The sequence below is a fragment of the Nomascus leucogenys genome, chromosome 4 (genome assembly GCF_006542625.1).
Source record: "Nomascus leucogenys isolate Asia chromosome 4, Asia_NLE_v1, whole genome shotgun sequence".
Classification (NCBI taxonomy): domain Eukaryota; kingdom Metazoa; phylum Chordata; class Mammalia; order Primates; family Hylobatidae; genus Nomascus; species Nomascus leucogenys.
Genome location: NC_044384.1, coordinates 48,036,151 through 48,052,787, shown reverse-complemented (window position 1 = coordinate 48,052,787; position 16,637 = coordinate 48,036,151). Strand labels below are relative to the sequence as shown.

At 44.4% G+C, this 16,637-nt stretch overlaps 2 pseudogenes; one reads left to right on the top strand and one right to left on the bottom strand.

Annotated features, from left to right (window-relative positions):
* Positions 1-6,184: 6,184 nt before the first annotated feature.
* LOC100579576 lies at positions 6,185-8,583 on the top strand (annotated as a pseudogene).
* A 792-nt stretch (positions 8,584-9,375) lies between these two features.
* Positions 9,376-10,607, bottom strand: LOC100579228 (annotated as a pseudogene).
* Positions 10,608-16,637: the final 6,030 nt, after the last annotated feature.

Genomic DNA, 16,637 nt, shown 5'->3' with positions numbered 1-16,637 from the left:
GCACAAATAAAGCTGCCAAGATATTAAAATTGGTTACTAACATTTTATGATGAATTTTACTACTTCAAACAGAAATCATTAAGATAGTCCCTCATTTTTTAAAAGCACAAAATTAAAGCATTGCAACAACATCAAAATAAGACCAAGGTCTAAATTTGTGTTTCTCAACAGAGGTGATTTGTCCCCCAGGGGACATTTGGCAATGTCTGGAGATATTTTTGTTTGTCTCAACTAGGAGGGAGTGATAGCAACATTTAGGGTAGAGGCCAGGGATGCTGCTGAACATCTTACAATGCACAGGACAGCTCCAACAACAGCCATCTGTACTAAAATGTTTATAGTGCCAAGGTTAAGAAACCCAGGTCTATCTAAATGGACATAAGATAGGGACTGTTTATAAGACGAAAGTGGTACAGTGTTGACTTATTTCTTTTATTTCAAACAGTTCAGAAGTTGCCTGTCATTCAGAATCTCCATAAATCCCAGTGGCAACCAGCCTTCTCCTGCACCTAACACAACGCTCTCCACATATCTGGAGGGATGGCGCTTGGGGAATCAGTTGTGCAAAGTCATTAAGAGCCAGCCCTGACTTCCATATCAGAAAAGAATATTTATAGAGGCAGAAACCTCTGAACTGGCCATGAATAGCCAAAAGGGAGGGTGTGATATTCCACCCCCTGCCTCCTCTCCACTCCTGAGAAAAGAAGCCGCTACCAGGAAGGGCACTGATTCCTGCAAGGACCAACTCCATCACATTAACCTCCTTATGGGCCCTCATAACCAACTGCTTCCCAGAAAAGAGACTGAGATGTTGGGTTTTTGATAGCATAAGTAGCTTTTTTGAATCCTCAGCAAGACGTTACCAAGACAGATAAGAGTTTTTTGGGGAATGTGAGGGTTATCTGGCTGTGACATATGTCACCCCATTAATGGCCAGGATTGATTTGGCTGATCTGGCTGGCTAGGCGGGTGTCCCCTTCCTCCCTCACTCCTCCATGTGCGTCCCTCCTGAAGCTGCATGCTCGGTGCAAGAGGATGACCATCCCCAATAGAGGAGGACCGGTCTTTGGTCAAGGGTATACAAGCGGCTGCACTCCCCTGCTAGAACCTCCAAACAAGCTCTCAAGGTAAGAGTTTTTTGGAGAGATAAATAGTTTTCTACATTATTTAAATTCCAATCAGTATATCAAGATTTAGACCTTGCTGACTTCACCATTAAGCCAGGAATAGGGAGAACTCAGGTTGTGCTGTAAGGGAGACCTCTGCCATGTGGGAAGGGTAGAGCTGACATACTCCATTCCCAGAACAGGGAGCAAGGAGAAAAGAGATGGGGGAGCAAAAAGAGGCAACTCATCTGGCAACCTGCTCCAGACCAAATTCCCAGAGGGGAAAAATCAATGGACACATCTAGGCAAATATGAAGGAAGCTTGGGGCTAGTTGTTTTCTTCGCCCTGTAAAACCTAAGGGAGCTGAGAGCCTCCAGAAAAAGATCATGTCCTGTCTGATGGTGTAACCACCCAATCTGTTCACCTTGCCCACTGCCTAGACAGAGTCAATTTACCAAGACAGGGGGATTTCAATAGAGAAAGAGTAATTCATGCAGAGCCAGCCGTGCAGGAGACCAGAGTTTTATTATTACTGAAATTAGTCTCCCTGAGCATTCTGGGATTAGAGTTTTTAAAGATAATTTGGCGAATGGGGCAGGGGAAGTGGGGAGTGCTGTTTGGTCAGGTTGGAGATGGAACCATAGTGGGTCAAAATGAGTTTTTCTTGCTGTCCTCTGCTCCTGGGTAGATATGGCAGAACCGGTTGAGCCAGATTACCGGTCTGGGTGTCAGCTGATCCATCAAGTGCAGGGTCTGCAAAATATCTCAAGCACTGATCTTTGGTTTTACAATAGTGATGTTATCCCCAGGAGCAATTTGGGGAGGTTCAGATTCTTGGAGCCAGAGGCTGCATGACTCCTAAACTGTAATTTCTAAACTTGTAGCTAATTTGTTAGTCCTGCAAAGGCAGACTGGTCCCCAGGCAAGAAGGGGGTCTTTTCAGAAAAGGGCTGTTATTAATTTTGTTTTAAAGTCAAACCATGAACTGAATTTCTTCTTAAAGTTAGTTTGGCCTATGCCCAGGAATGAACAAAGACAGCTTAAAGGTTAGAAGCAAGATGGAGTTGCTTAGGTCTAATTTCTTTCACTGTCATAATTTCTTCAGTTATAATTTTGCGAAGGTGGTTTCAATAAGAAGAAAGACAGGTGGATGAACCTGAAATACTGCCCCTAGTCCCTCACGTCTGAGTAGAGTGTGCTGTGGATCCAGACACTGGTGTGTTCCCTGGGAAGGGGCAAGGAGGTGCTGAGATAATCAGCGGGCTCCTGGAGGCCTGGGCTGGAGAGATGTCAAGGACTGCAAAATTGTGGGCAAATGGCAGGACTTCAGCTATGGGTGCCATTGTGATATCCAACACCACAAGGTACAACTAATCAGTACCACTTCAAAGGACACCAGACCTGGAGCAGGAATCAGGGAGGTCCCAAAAGGACTGACACCCACTCATGTGGATTAGAGGTCCCTCAATTCCTTATCCCCATGAGGCCCCTTGAATGGGGGAAAGAAATTTGAAGATGGAACATTGACCTGAATGAGACTGTGTGGATTGAAATGGACTGTAATAATGTAAATTGGCACGTGTGTCATCCTGCTCACCTTGGCATGTGTGTCACCCTGCTCACCACCCATGCCATAGGGTCCTCATGACCAGAGTTAGGCCTGTCAACCTAAATAACGAACAGAAAGAGACTCTCCAAAGATAATGAGCTTATTTGGGTGTGCACAGAGGATTTGCAAATCTGGGATATGCAGGCTTTGGAGACTGTAGTCACATCCAAAGTGGCTGAGGGAGGGGGAAGTGTTTAAAGGCAAAAGTATACATCATTTGTTTTAAAACAGAGAATGTTGGCTACAGGGGATCATCACAGGAGTTGACACTGGTTCATTCGTGGAGACAGTGTGTCAGACAAGTGTTCTTGTGCATCCTGCTTGCTGTCCTTGTGACTCATGTAGCAAGCTGCAGTTTAGGAAGTTCTTGGCAGAAGTTCTTGTTACAGGCGTATGTGCATGAGAGCCCTTCAGAAAGTCTTTGTAATAGCGTATGTCCACCAGGGCCTGTCGGGGGGTGGGCGGCTGGGGGAGGGATAGCATTGGGAGAAATACCTAAAGTAAATGACGAGTTGATGGGTACAGCAAGCCAACATGGCACATGTATACCTATGCATCAAACCTGCACGTTGTGCACATGTACCCTAGATCTTAAAAGTGTATTAAAAAAAAAACAACAAAAGTGGATGTCAGCAACTTCATGTTAAACATCTGTGTTACATTTCCGTAGTAGAATGCCTAACATATACATTATAAACCGTCATAAATCAAAACTGTAAAAAATAAAAATAAAAACTTACAAAAAAAATAGTGTGTGTCAACTTGACTAGGCAAGGGTGTGCAGTTGTCTGGTTAAACACTAGTCTAGGCATTGCCATGAAGATATTTTGTAGATGTGGTTAACATCCATAAGCAGTTGACGCTAAGTAAAGCCGGCTACCCTTGATAATGTGGATGGGTCTTATCCAATCAATTAAAGGTCTTAAGAACAAAGACTAAGGTTTCCCAGAGTAGAAGGAATTTACCTCCAGGCTGAAACATAGGTGTCTTTCCTGAGTTCCAGCCTGCTAGCCTGCCCTACAAATTTCAGACTCAAGACTACAACAATAACTCTTGCCTGAGTTTCTAACTTGGCATCCTGCCTTACAGATTTCAGAATTATCATCCCTCACAATTGTGTGAGCCAGTTCTCTCTCTCTCTCTGTGTGTGTGTGTGTGTGTGTGTGTGTATGTGGGTTCTGTTTCTCTGGAGAGCCCTGATTGATACACTTGGCAATATCTATCAAGTTGCAAAGGCACATACCCTTCGAACTAGGAATTCTGCACTAGAAATTCCACCCTCAGATGTACTCATGCATAAGTGAAATTATGCATACACAAGATTCTGTAGTACTGAAGAAATAATTAAATGCCCTTTACTGAAGTATTTAAAAATTATGGTACACACATAGCTAGAATAATTTGCAACCATAAACAAAAAAAGCTTCCTGTATTCTTTTATTGAATCTCATCCAAGATAATATTAAGTGAAACCAAGATACAGAATTGAGTATATGGATACTACCATTCATATAGAAGGAGGAAGGAGCGAGGGTATTGTATACACAACACACACACACACACACGTATTCTCTGGAAGAATATATAAGGAATTGGTAATATTGGGTAATATTGACTCTGGAGAATAAGAATATATTTTTGTAACTTTAGAGCTTGGTACCATATGTCATGAAAACAAATCAATTGTGAGTGGAATTAAAAGGCACACCACATAACATTTATAAAGAAAGGATGCAGAATCCTGGGTGGCTGCTCACATTACAGGGAGTCTTCCTCACTAGTGCTCTCGGGTTTGTGATTGTTCTGCCCTCTAGAGGCGGCTTTGAGAAGTGCTTGAGATGAAGGGCTCTGTGACCCCCTCATCAGCAGGCTCAGCTTAGTCTAGGAGCACAGGCCTGAAGCGGGTGCTCACAGGATGGTTTTCCTCTGGCTACCTGCCTTCATTTCATCTGGCAACAGTGGTTCCGGTAATGTTGGCAGTCAGTGGCTATTACGGTGGGAAGAATCAGAACTTGAATAAACCACAGTGCTACTATGATTCCATTCTTAGAGGCAGAATCACATACAATAAAAGAGAATTTGAGGTCTTCTGTCACTAATGAAATACCAAGACCTCTTTATTACTCATTTTGGGTCAAAAAATATCAACTAGAAAAGAAAATTGGGAATGATTATTCACGTATATTTATGAGTGTAGCCTCTGACGTATGAATTACATACTAATCATGAGGTTGGATTTTAAATGTATAGAAAAGACATGTTTTCACTGCAGGCTGCAGCTGAATAACGAAATATGAAAAATGCATTTTTGAACTATTTAATTTTTTGAAATTTAAACATATAACTTAGCAATATAGCATACATATTTCCACCATCACACAATGTTAATATTTTTCTTATTGGCTTCTAATTTCTTTTTGAATTATTATTTTCTAATAGATCCCTTTTATTGAAAGCTCACTGTTTGCAAAGCAGTCTACATTCATTATCCCATGAAATCCTCAAACAACCCTAAAAGGTAGGTGTCAGTACCACCGCACTTTGTGATTGTACCAGACAATCAGTAATAAGATAGGTAAGAATGGCTATGGGGGAAGTCAGCTGGGTTCTAGTTATAGTCGCATTTCAGAAAATTATTTAACATGCTGACTTTAACAACCTAAGCGTCTTCTCCATGTGTGCACACAGGGTAGACCTCTGAAGAGTGGCGCTGTAGCTTCTAGGGTAAAGGCTGCGTTAAGTCAAGGCAGGATGACCGTTCAGCTTCCTCCCAGGATAGTGCAAAGGGCTATTCACTAGGATTATAGCCTTCTCTCCCAAACTGAATTGCTCAACCCCCAAAACCCCTCCTACAGAAAATTTGGAGTCCTGGTTTATTCCCTGGCAGCCCCTACCTAATAGGGTGGTGAATTAATTACCAAACACGCAACAAAGGATATCAAAGGTTTGGCGAAAATGGTAACATTTTGGAATAAATGACCGTAATGTGTGGTCTGTTTGCCACCCTAACTGGGGCACATTTTGCAGGTCATTTGCTTTCGCTATGGTCAAGAGGAAGAAAAGCATCTCTTGGATTTCAGCTTGGAGGAGGAAGAGTTCAGGCTGCCAGAACTGGACTGGCACTTCTGAATATCCCGAGGTGAGGTCCCGTAACTTCCTCGGGAAGCTCTGCCGCGCCCCCACCCCCCCCCCCCCCCCCCCCACCAGGCTGCTAGAGTCTGGGAGGCGCCAACCCAGACCGCAGACCCCGCGGCCCAAATTCTTCCTCGCAGAGGGGAGGGGAAGGGTGTTCCGGCGGGGCGGGGCGGAAGGGAGGCTTGGGCTGGATTGTGGGATAAGATTGCCCTGATGACGCTGAGCGGATCTGGACCCTAGCCTAATAAAGGCTGCGTAAATAAAGGTGACGTTAATAAAGGACGTGACGGGGCGCGCGGTTGCCAGGGGCGCCAGCGTCTCGGGGCTGCCCTAATGGCTCCCGCTCAGTGCGCGGCGCCAGCGCGTGTCTAGTCCCGGCTGCGTCTCTTGGCCCCATGGGCCCCTCCTCACATGGCAACTATTGTGGCTACTAGTCCAGGCGGCTTAGCCTCTGGAGCGGGTCCGGACCCGCTCCAGCTGACCTCTGACTCCCTGTGGCCACCTGAGCCCTGGTCTTCCCGCTCCTCCGATCTCCCACGCGAATCGCCGCCATGAGCTAACTCCCCACCCCCGGGCAGACCCGGGGGGCTTTGATTACCTGGGGTCTTCTGCTTCCTCCCAGATGTCAGCCCCGCTTCAGGAATCGACTGAGACTTCGGCTCAGAGTTTGGTTCCATTCCTGGACACGGATTCAGCTGGAGAGCTGCCCCGGGGCCAGAGCAGTTCGCTGCTGCACACCGGGATCTGAATGACAAGCTGACTCGGCGCAGAAGGCTCCCAGAGGTGGTTGCAATGCTAGACTGGGATCAGAACCAGGCCCTAGCTCGGCCTCTTCGCCTCAAAAGTAAGTTTCTAACTGTAGGTCTAGATCAGGCTGCAGATCATCAGGCATATGAAATACTTGTTCCACCACTAGATAGAAATCAAAAGCAAAGAACTTTACTGTTTCACCCAAGAACCGGAAGAAAGATATAGCTCAGCATCAAAGTCTTGCCAAGGTTGTTGGAACTGCATACCGATTTGTATCAAAACCTCAGCGTCAGAAACAAACTCTGCAGAATGGGTATTTAGATTCAAGTATGGATATACTGTATCCGGGTAGCCTGCCTCCAGAACTCCAGGTGAACTCAGATGAGCCTCCAGGGCCTCCTGAGCAAGTTGGACTTTCTCAGTTCCATCTAGAGCCTGAAACTCAAAATCCAGAAACCATTGAAGAGATCCAGTCCTCTATTCCAGCAAGAAGCTGCAGCGCAGCTTCCGTAGCTCCGTGATGTGGTAGAACCTTCTTCAACCAAAGCTGGAGGCCCCAGCTCTACCTTCACAGTCCCTTGAGGGGGCCCACTCTTCAACAGAGCAGGAGGCTCCAGCACAGCAGCTACCTGCCTTTGAAGAGATCGTAGCTCCACCATGGATACATCATGAGGTAAACGTTCCATTGAAAAGTTGGAGTGAAGCTGAGCACTCACACTTGCCCAGTGTCACAGTCAAACCTGTGGACATGGAGCTTACGGTAACTCCAGAGCCAGGTAAGGAACTTACAACAAGCCAGGAACAGGCCCCAGCTCAGCCTCCAGAACACCCCAAAGAGGTGGGCTCTTCCTCAACCCAATTATAGGCCCCAGCTCAGACACCAGAGCACCCTGAGGAGATGAAACCTTCTGCAACCCAGTAGGGGACCCCAGCTGAGCCTCCAGGTCCTCTTGTGGAGCCTGAACTTTCCCTCAGTCAACAGGAGAAGCCTTCTGAGTTTCCCAGGAAGGTTGAACCTTCTGAGACCCAGCAGGATGTCCCAGCTCAGCCTCCAGAGTCCTCTATGGGGAGTGCAGCTCAAACTCCACCGAATCATGAGGTGACAATTCACCCTCCAGGTGAAGATCAAGCTCATTATAACTTGCCCAACGTTACAGTTAAATCTGCGAATGTGGAGGTTACCATAACTTCAGAGCCTACCAAGGACACTGAGTCTTCTCCAGCCCAGCAGGAGGCCCCAACCCAGCCTCCAGAGGAGGTGGAAACTTCTGCAACCCAAGAGGAGGCCCCAACTGAGCCTCCAGGTCCTCCTGTGGAGCCTGAACTTTCCCCACAAGTGAGCAGGAGCAGCCAGATAAGCCTTCTGAGTTTTTCAGGGAGGTTGAACCTTCTGAGACCCAGCAGGAGGCCACAGCTTAGCCTCCAGAACATCATGAAGTCACAGTTTCACCTCCAGGTCACTATCAAGCTCAGCATTCAGATGTGCCCAATGTCACTATTAAGCCTCCAGATATGCAGCTTACCATAGCAACAGAGCCTACTGCAGAGGTGGGAACTTCTCCAACCCACCAGGAGGCTACAGCTCAGCTCTCAGGGCCAGTTAATGATGTAGAACCATCTGCCACCCAGCACAGGGCCCACTTCTGCCTCCAGAGTCATCGGAAGAAGCTGGACCTTTACCAGTTCAACAGGAGACGTCAGTCCAATCTCCAGAACCTATTAAGGATGAGAACCCCTCTCCAACCCAGCAGGAGGCTGCAGCTAAGCATCCACAGACCTCTGAGGAGGTTGAATCTTCTCCAACCCAGCAAGAGGCCCCAGCTCAGCTTTCAGAGCCCCCTAATGAACTTGTAGTTCAACCTCCAGAGCATCATGAGGTAACAGTTTCTCCTCTAAGTCATGATCAAGTTCAGCCTCCAACATTACACAATGTCACTGTTAAACCTGTGAATCACATGGTTACCATGACTCGAGTTCACTAATCAGGTTGAAATTTTAACCCAATAGGGGGCCCCAGCTCAGTCCTTAATGTCCCCTGAGCAATTTCAACATTTGAAAGACCAGCAAGAGATTATAATTTGGCAGCTAAATACCCCTGAAAATGACGAACTTCCTCCATCAAGAGCCCACAACTCAGCCTCCAGTTCAGCTCTCCTCAGACTTTGTAAGTGCGTTGAATGATGAGATGGTATTTTCACCCCTAAATCTGTCTTCAGTATTCGGAAGTAATTCAACTTTACCTAATACCACAGTTAAAAATGTGGATTTGGAGGTTACCACACCTACAGCAGTCACTATGGAGGTTGAACCTTCTCCAGTCCAGCAGGACAACCCTCTTATTCCCACTGAGCAGGCTGACTTTTCTCTAACCCAGCCTGATCCCCCTTCCTCACCCCTGGATTCTCCTGAAAGGATTGAATCTCCAGCCCAGCAAGAGGCCCCAGCTCAGACTCCAGACCCCCCTAAGGAGGTAGAACCTTCTCCAGTCCAACAGAGTTCCCAGCTGAGCCACCAGAGCCCCCTAAGGAGGTTGAACCATCTGCAACCCAGCAGGAAGCCTCAGGTCATCCTCCGAAGTCCACTGAAGAGGTCAGTCCTCCACTGCAGCAGGAGATAGCAGCTCAGCCATCAGAGCCACCTGAGAAGGTCAAACCATCTCCAGTCATAAAGCAGGCCCCAACTCAGCTTTTACAGCCACATTCAAAGTAATTAACTGGCATTATCTGTCCAAGAGATTGGATGGATAGGAAGTTAAACTTCTGGGAGATGCCTCATTATTTGTACCAGTGGCTCCACATTATTTCTTGATTAATTGTGCAGACTGAGAAGCTGACAGCTAGTTTTTCCAATTCAAGAGTCATCATGGGGATGTTCTCAATTGTTGTAAGTGGGACTTGTGTTGTTTCCATGTTGAGATATTTTAATGCCGGTAATTTAAACAGATAATAATCTTCAATATTGTCAGAGGATTGCGATTGAGAATTGTTAGTGGTGAAGCTTCGAGATAGAAGCTTTTCTTGCTGTCCCTCCTGCTGCTCCCTTGCATAGCACTGATACTGGAAGTTTCTGAGAGGTGCTCACTGGTACAAATAATGAGGCATCTCCCAGAAGTTTAACTTCCTATCCATCCAATCTCTTGGACAGATAATGCCAGTTAATTACTTTGAATGTGGCTCTAAAAGCTGAGTTGGGGCCTGCTTTACGACTGGAGACGGTTTGACCTTCTCAGGTGGCTCTGATGGCTGAGCTGCTATCTCCTGCTGCAGTGGAGGACTGACCTCTTCAGTGGACTTCGGAGGATGACCTGAGGCTTCCTGCTGGGTTGCAGATGGTTCAACCTCCTTAGGGGGCTCTGGTGGCTCAGCTGGGAACTCTGTTGGACTGGAGAAGGTTCTACCTCCTTAGGGGGGTCTGGAGTCTGAGCTGGGGCCTCTTGCTGGGCTGGAGATTCAATCCTTTCAGGAGAATCCAGGGGTGAGGAAGGGGGATCAGGCTGGGTTAGAGAAAAGTTAGCCTGCTCAGTGGGAATAAGAGGGTTGTCCTGCTGGACTGGAGAAGGTTCAACCTCCATAGTGACTGCTGTAGGTATGGTAACCTCCAAATCCACATTTTTAACTGTGGTATTAGGTAAAGTTGAATTACTTCCAAATACTGAAGACAGATTTAGGGGTGAAAATACCATCTCATCATTCAACGAACTTACAAAGTCTGAGGAGAGCTGAATTGGAGGCTGAGTTGTGGGCTCTTGATGGAGGAAGTTCGTCAGCAGGTGCTGAAAATCATACTTAAACTGGTCAACCCGAAGTTTGGCATTCTGCCTTTTGTTAGGGGGCTCCTTGCTGAACAAAATCTCCAGGCGTTCTAGATGGCTGAATATCTGGTCTGTGCTTGCTTGGATTTCACCTTCTACTAAGTGCACAGACTGCTTCTCTGCCGTCTCCAGGTATCCCATGTGAGAATGGATCTCATGGACCTGCTTGTGCATTTGCCGGTTCAGGGGCTCCATGTCACCGGCCCAGCTGGCCCCAACTCCAGCTCTGGCTTCTCTGGAATATGTCCTCGCAGCCCCCCTTCTAATTTTTTTTTTTTAATTAAGATGCATTGGTTTTTGCTGATCAAAAATTCTGACATATTACTGACAATTTCAAAAACAGGATAAGTCTGACAGTATTAGTAGGGTTGACTAAAACAATAAGAAATTGACTAAAATAAGTGGACTGTTTTGCAATTAAAAATTTTAAGTCAATGCAAATATTTATAACTTTTAAGTCTCCTCTAAAAGATAACCAAAGAGCTTATTTAACCCTGTTTTAAATTATGTTAAATTCTTTGCAGATTATTACATAGGACATATTTTAGTAATGATTTAAAGGAGGAAGAAGCAGCCTATTTTATGTTCATTTTAAGTGTTTCGAATAATCATCATTGAATGGTATTAAGTAGCCAGGAGCAGAGATATTGGGGTTATGGTGCTCTGTAAATCAAGTTAATGACATGCCCTTTGATTTTCCAGAACATAAACTCTCACTGCTAATACCCCTCCCTCTGACCATTGCTGTTCATCAAAGTTCTTTCCTAGATGTTGTGTCCTCTACAAACTCTCAGTGATGGTTGTTGCATTCCCCTGGCTCAGTGGTCACTTGCATACTGGTGACACTGGACTCCAGGCTTGCTGGAGCTTCCAATATGGGTATTCCTGGGAGTATCAAACTCAATGTGTCTCTGCACTCCAGCCTTGGCTACAGGCTGCAATTTTGTCTCTAAAAAACAGAACAAAACAACAAACTCCATGTGTCTAAAAGTGAAATCACTGTCATTCCTTCATTCACTATCACCCACTTAGTCAACCAGGCACTGGGTTCTATGCTGTTCTTCCTTGCCTTCATATCAAATTCTTCAAACCTGTCCAATTTTTCTACCGAAAATGTCAAATTATCCTGTCCTAGATCGGACCCTAGACACCTCTTACCCGCACTATTTCAATCACTTCCTGATTTCTTAACTCTTCTTCCTGTCTCCAGTCTTTCCTCCCTCTGCATTCATCCACAACGTAACCAGAAGGATGGATCCAAAATGCAGTTCCGGAGACAAACTATCACTTCTGGTCACACAACTTGGTATATGAAAAAGCATGAAGCCAAATAACCCTACTGTATCTTCTGATTTATTAAATATACGTGTATTTCAATATATGGAGAAGTTTGTAATATATAAGCAGAAGTTTCTAAGACAGTTTTCTACATACCATTACCTGATGCATAAATGTCTGTCACCCAGACAGAGATGTCTTATTCAGGAATTCACCTCCACATTGAACAACTCTAGACACACTGAATTCTGAGGGGTGCCCCTCTAATGAGAACAGTTCCCCTTAGAATCAGCAGCAGAGCAGTACTGCCTGGAGGCCCCCTCTCTTCTGTGCCAGAATTGCCCCTTCCCATCCGTTTACTTTCCTTTTCCTTCCACTGCTGAGAACAGTGGGGCTCTCTGCCCACTCCTGATATTCTGGGACTCTTGTGTGATTCCCTACTACCACTTAGGTCACCAGGATCCACCAGGACCCTCTTCAACTGCACAGGGCTCCTTCCGATGCCACAAGAACTCTAGGAACCTCACTGCTGCTGTGGAGACCCTATAAAAACAGCAGAACCAGAGTGGGCCATATAAGGAGCTGTGATTTGGCCCCACTTAGTGGAACCCAGAATTAATTACCTCCCAGACATAATGCAGTCATTTCTGGTCATGGTTTGTACTACTCTTACCACCATCACTAAATTCAGAGGTGCTGGTGGGGCGCAATGGCTCACACCTATAATCCTAGCACTTTGGGAGGCTGAGGCAGGTGGATCACCCGAGGTCAGGAGTTCGAGACCAGCCTGGCCAACATGGCGAAACCCTGTCTCTACTAAAAAATACAAAAATTAGCCGGGCATGGTGGTGCATGCCTGTAGTCCCAGCTACTCAGGAGGCTGAGGCAGAAGAATTGCTTGAACCCAAAAGGCAGAAGTTGCAGTGAGCCAAGATCGTGCCATTGCATTCCAGCCTGGGCAACAAGAGTAAGACTCCATCATAAATAAATAAATAAATTAATTAAATAAATAAATAAATTCAGAGGTGCTAAATAGGACTTTGGGTTCATTCTAAAAAATTAAACTACTACAGAAGCACTATGGGCTGTGGGAAAATGTGCGCTGAACTGACTTACCAGGGACGATTTGGAGTGTAGTCGACCAATATTTGAGCCCAAGTAAATGAATCTTAGAGTCAGGTTAATGTTAACTTGATTTTTTTAAAAGTCCACTGGAGACACTGTATACATGAACTATAATATCCATCTTTTTTGCATTATTCATTTTATTTTACTTTATTTTTTAAGTTCAGGGGTACAAGTTCAGGTGTGTTACATAGGTCAACTTGTGTCATGGGGGTTTGCTGTACAGATTATTTCATCACCCAGGTATTAAGCCTAGTACCCATTGGTTGTTTTACCTGTTCCTCTCCCTCCTTTCACCCTCCTACCTCCAATAGGCCCCACCCATCTATGTGCCCATGAGTTCTTATCATTTAGTTCCCACTTATAAGTGAGAACATGTGGTATTTGGTTTTCTGTTCCTGCATTAGTTTGCTAAGGATAATGGCCTCCAGCTTCATTCATGTCCCTGCAAAGGACATGATCTTGTTCTTTTTTGTGGCTGCATAGTATTCCATGGTGTATATGTACCACATTTTCTTTGTTCAGTCTATCATTGATGGACATTTAGGTTGAGTCCATGTCTTTGCTATATAATATCCATCTTTACCAGTACGTGTATTCTCAGATGTTTTCTCTAGCACTCCAGAGCAATGGACATGGCTTGTTTGTGTAGGTCATTGTATTCATGTCATAGGACACACCCTGAGATGGAATTTCCAATATTTTGAGGGAGTAGCATAAATAAAGCTGACTATCTGAAGTCATTTTGTAATGTTATTCCTCTTGCACCTTTACTCCAGCCTCACTGGCTTTCTTGCCATTGCTCAGAAACACCAAGGTCATGCCCACCTTAGTGTATTCCTATTGTCTGGCATGCACATCTCAAGATTTTGCTTGACTCTCCCATAGCTGCTTTTGTTCTGTTTGCAGAAAAACCACAGCTGAGTGCCCAATTTAAAATAGCCTCCTCCTGCCCAACCCATCTAATCCCTTTGTTCTGCTATATTTTTCTTTAAAACATATATTTATTGTAAATATATAGGTTATTTGTTATTTGCTCCTTCAACTGTTATGTAAGGATAAAGAATTTCTCCATCTCCTTCACTGCTGAAAGTGTCCAGCATGGCATATAGTAGACATGCAATGTATATATATTTTGAAGGAATGAATGAATAAATTAGTCAGTCTTAATATTTCATCTTCTCTCTCTTCTTGGTCAGAAATGTTACAATTCATCTCTTCCAAGTGCAGTGCAGTGCAGAGCAAAGAACAGTGCAGTGGTTAGAACAGATCTCTAAATTTGGCTAGAATTCTGGCCTCACTGCTTACTAGCTTTATGGTCTTGGACAAACTATCTCACCTCTCTAAGTCTCCATTCCCCTTCTATTGTATAGAGATAACCAAAGAATTTTCCTCCCAGGATGTGATCATTTTTAAATGAATTCTTACATATAAAGCTCCCAATGTGGTGCCTGCATGTTGTTTAAGTATTATTAAACTCATGGTTTCATTGGTTCTAGTGTATATTTGTGTGTGTGTGTGTGTGTGTGTGCACACTCACACACATAGTAGTTTGCTCCTTAAATAATACATTTCTACTTATCTTTTAAAATGTACTTGTTAGTATGTTGGGGTGGTTGTTAATATTCTAGATTCTATATTCATAGGTGGCCATTTGCTCTACATTTTCAGCTTCGTCCTCTGAATGCTAGTCTTGCTCAAATGTCTCATTATTTTCCATTTATTGCCTATTTTAATAAATAAAAGGTCAGGCATTTTCCCAAGTGTGGTTGGTAGAATATCAGTTGCTTTTTTTAAAAGAGGGGAAAAAAAAACATTCCTAGGGCCTCACTATTGAACAAGAGCCTCCTGGGGTGGGGCTCAGGAGCATGCATTGTAAACAATGTCTAGAGGAGTCTTTATGCCCTAGAATTTGAGAAGCACCAAAGGAGGCTTCTGGGTATTGGCTGCTGGTGCAGATTTGCTCAGCTTCGGTAGGTTAGTGCACCACTGAATGAAGCCCTACTCTCTCCTCCTCATGCCATCTTTCCTCTGCAGAGGGCTGCCTGCAAGAGTTATCTGTGCTGTTTGCACCAGGTGAGCCCAGGGGACCATGCCACAACCTGCTTCATTATATGTTGGCCTTGATTGGTATTCCTGAAGTCTTTTGGGCATTTCTCTTCCACTGCTCCCTTGGTTTAGAGGAGGCAAAACTGGCTCCTTTGGTTAAAGGAGAAGAAAAAATGGTTTAGCTGAGGAGCTCCTTTTACTTCCAACACTATTTGGTGGATAAATCTACCCTGCAGCTCTGTCAGTCTTGGCATCTTCCATGAAGAACATAACTCCAGGGAATTTCCTATTTTTGCCAAAGCTGTGCAGCTAGCCCTTGTGTCTCTTAGGTGAGAGGAATTAGCAGGAGACCTCAGTATTACCCCCACTTGCCTCCTACCACCCAGCAATGTACTAAACGTCTGTCCGGCTGTCAGTTGACTGCTGAAGTCTTTCATTTTTGTTCAAATTGTGCTTTACTCGTGGTTTATTGTCTACTCTTCAGCACTTTGTTGGCTTCATCCCAGGTATAATTTTCTCCTTTGTTATTGCTTCTTTGGAGAATTTTCAATGGCAATAGGGAAAATATTTATTTGATCTCTGTTAACACTACCATCTTTCTCCAGACAGCAGTTTTTAGAAGATAAGTCTCCTGATAGAATCATTTCATTGCTGTTTATTTATTCTCATCTCAAAGAACTAGTTACTGACCAGAAGAGGAAAGAGCTATGCAGCCTCCATTGCAGTCTCCAGAAACCTTGGGAGTCTCTGGAAGGTGTTGTTGCTGCCTGGAAGGAGCAGGAGGCCTCAGGACAGAAGGCATGCTGCATTCACGTCCAAAAAAGTTTCTATCTCCAAACCTGAAACTCACATGGAAGGGCTTTTGCCTGCAAAGACCATCTGAGAGCAGCCCTGCTGGTTAGTGAAAGGTTTTGGGACAGGCAGATTTAGAGCTGTTAGTAAATCTGGGAGAGTGTTAGACTCCGGTCAATATTGACATCAGGTAGTCTTATTCATAACATAATTATTACCCTTTTGAGAAATAAAAAAAAATCTCAAATAAACAACCTAACTTTATACCTCAAAGAACTAGAAAAAAAGAAAAGAATAATCCCAAAGTCAGCAGAAGGAAGGAAATAATATCAAAGCAGAAATAAATGAAAGACAGAGTAGAAAAACAATAGAAAAGATCAACGAAACTAAGAGTTAATTTTTTAAAAAAGTTAAGCACAATGGACAAACTTTCAGCCAGACTAAGAAAAAAGAGAAAAGGTGTAAATAAATAAAATTATAAATGGAAGAAGATACATTAAAACTGATATCACAGAAATAAAAAAGGATCATAAAGACCAGGCACAGTGGCTCACATTGGTAATCTCAGCACTTTGGGAGGCCAAAGTGGGCAGATTGCTTGAACTCAGGAGTTCGAGACCAGCCTGGGCAACATGGCAAAACCTCATCTCTACAAAAACTATAAAAAAATTAGTCGGGCATGGTGGTGGTCCCAGCTACTCGGGAGGCTGAAGTGGGAGGATCAATCTCCAGGAGGTGGAGGTTGCAGTGAGCTGAGATCATACCACTGCACTCTAGCCCCTGTGCCAAAAAGAAAAAAAAGAAAAAAAGGATCATAAGTGACGACTGTCAACAATTATATGCCAACAAGTTGGATAACCTAGAAGAAATGGATAGATTCCTAGAAACATAAAACCTAGCAAGTCTGAATCACGAAGAAACAGAAAATCTGAACAGATCTATAATGAGCTAAGAAATTGAATCAGTAATCAAAAACTTCCC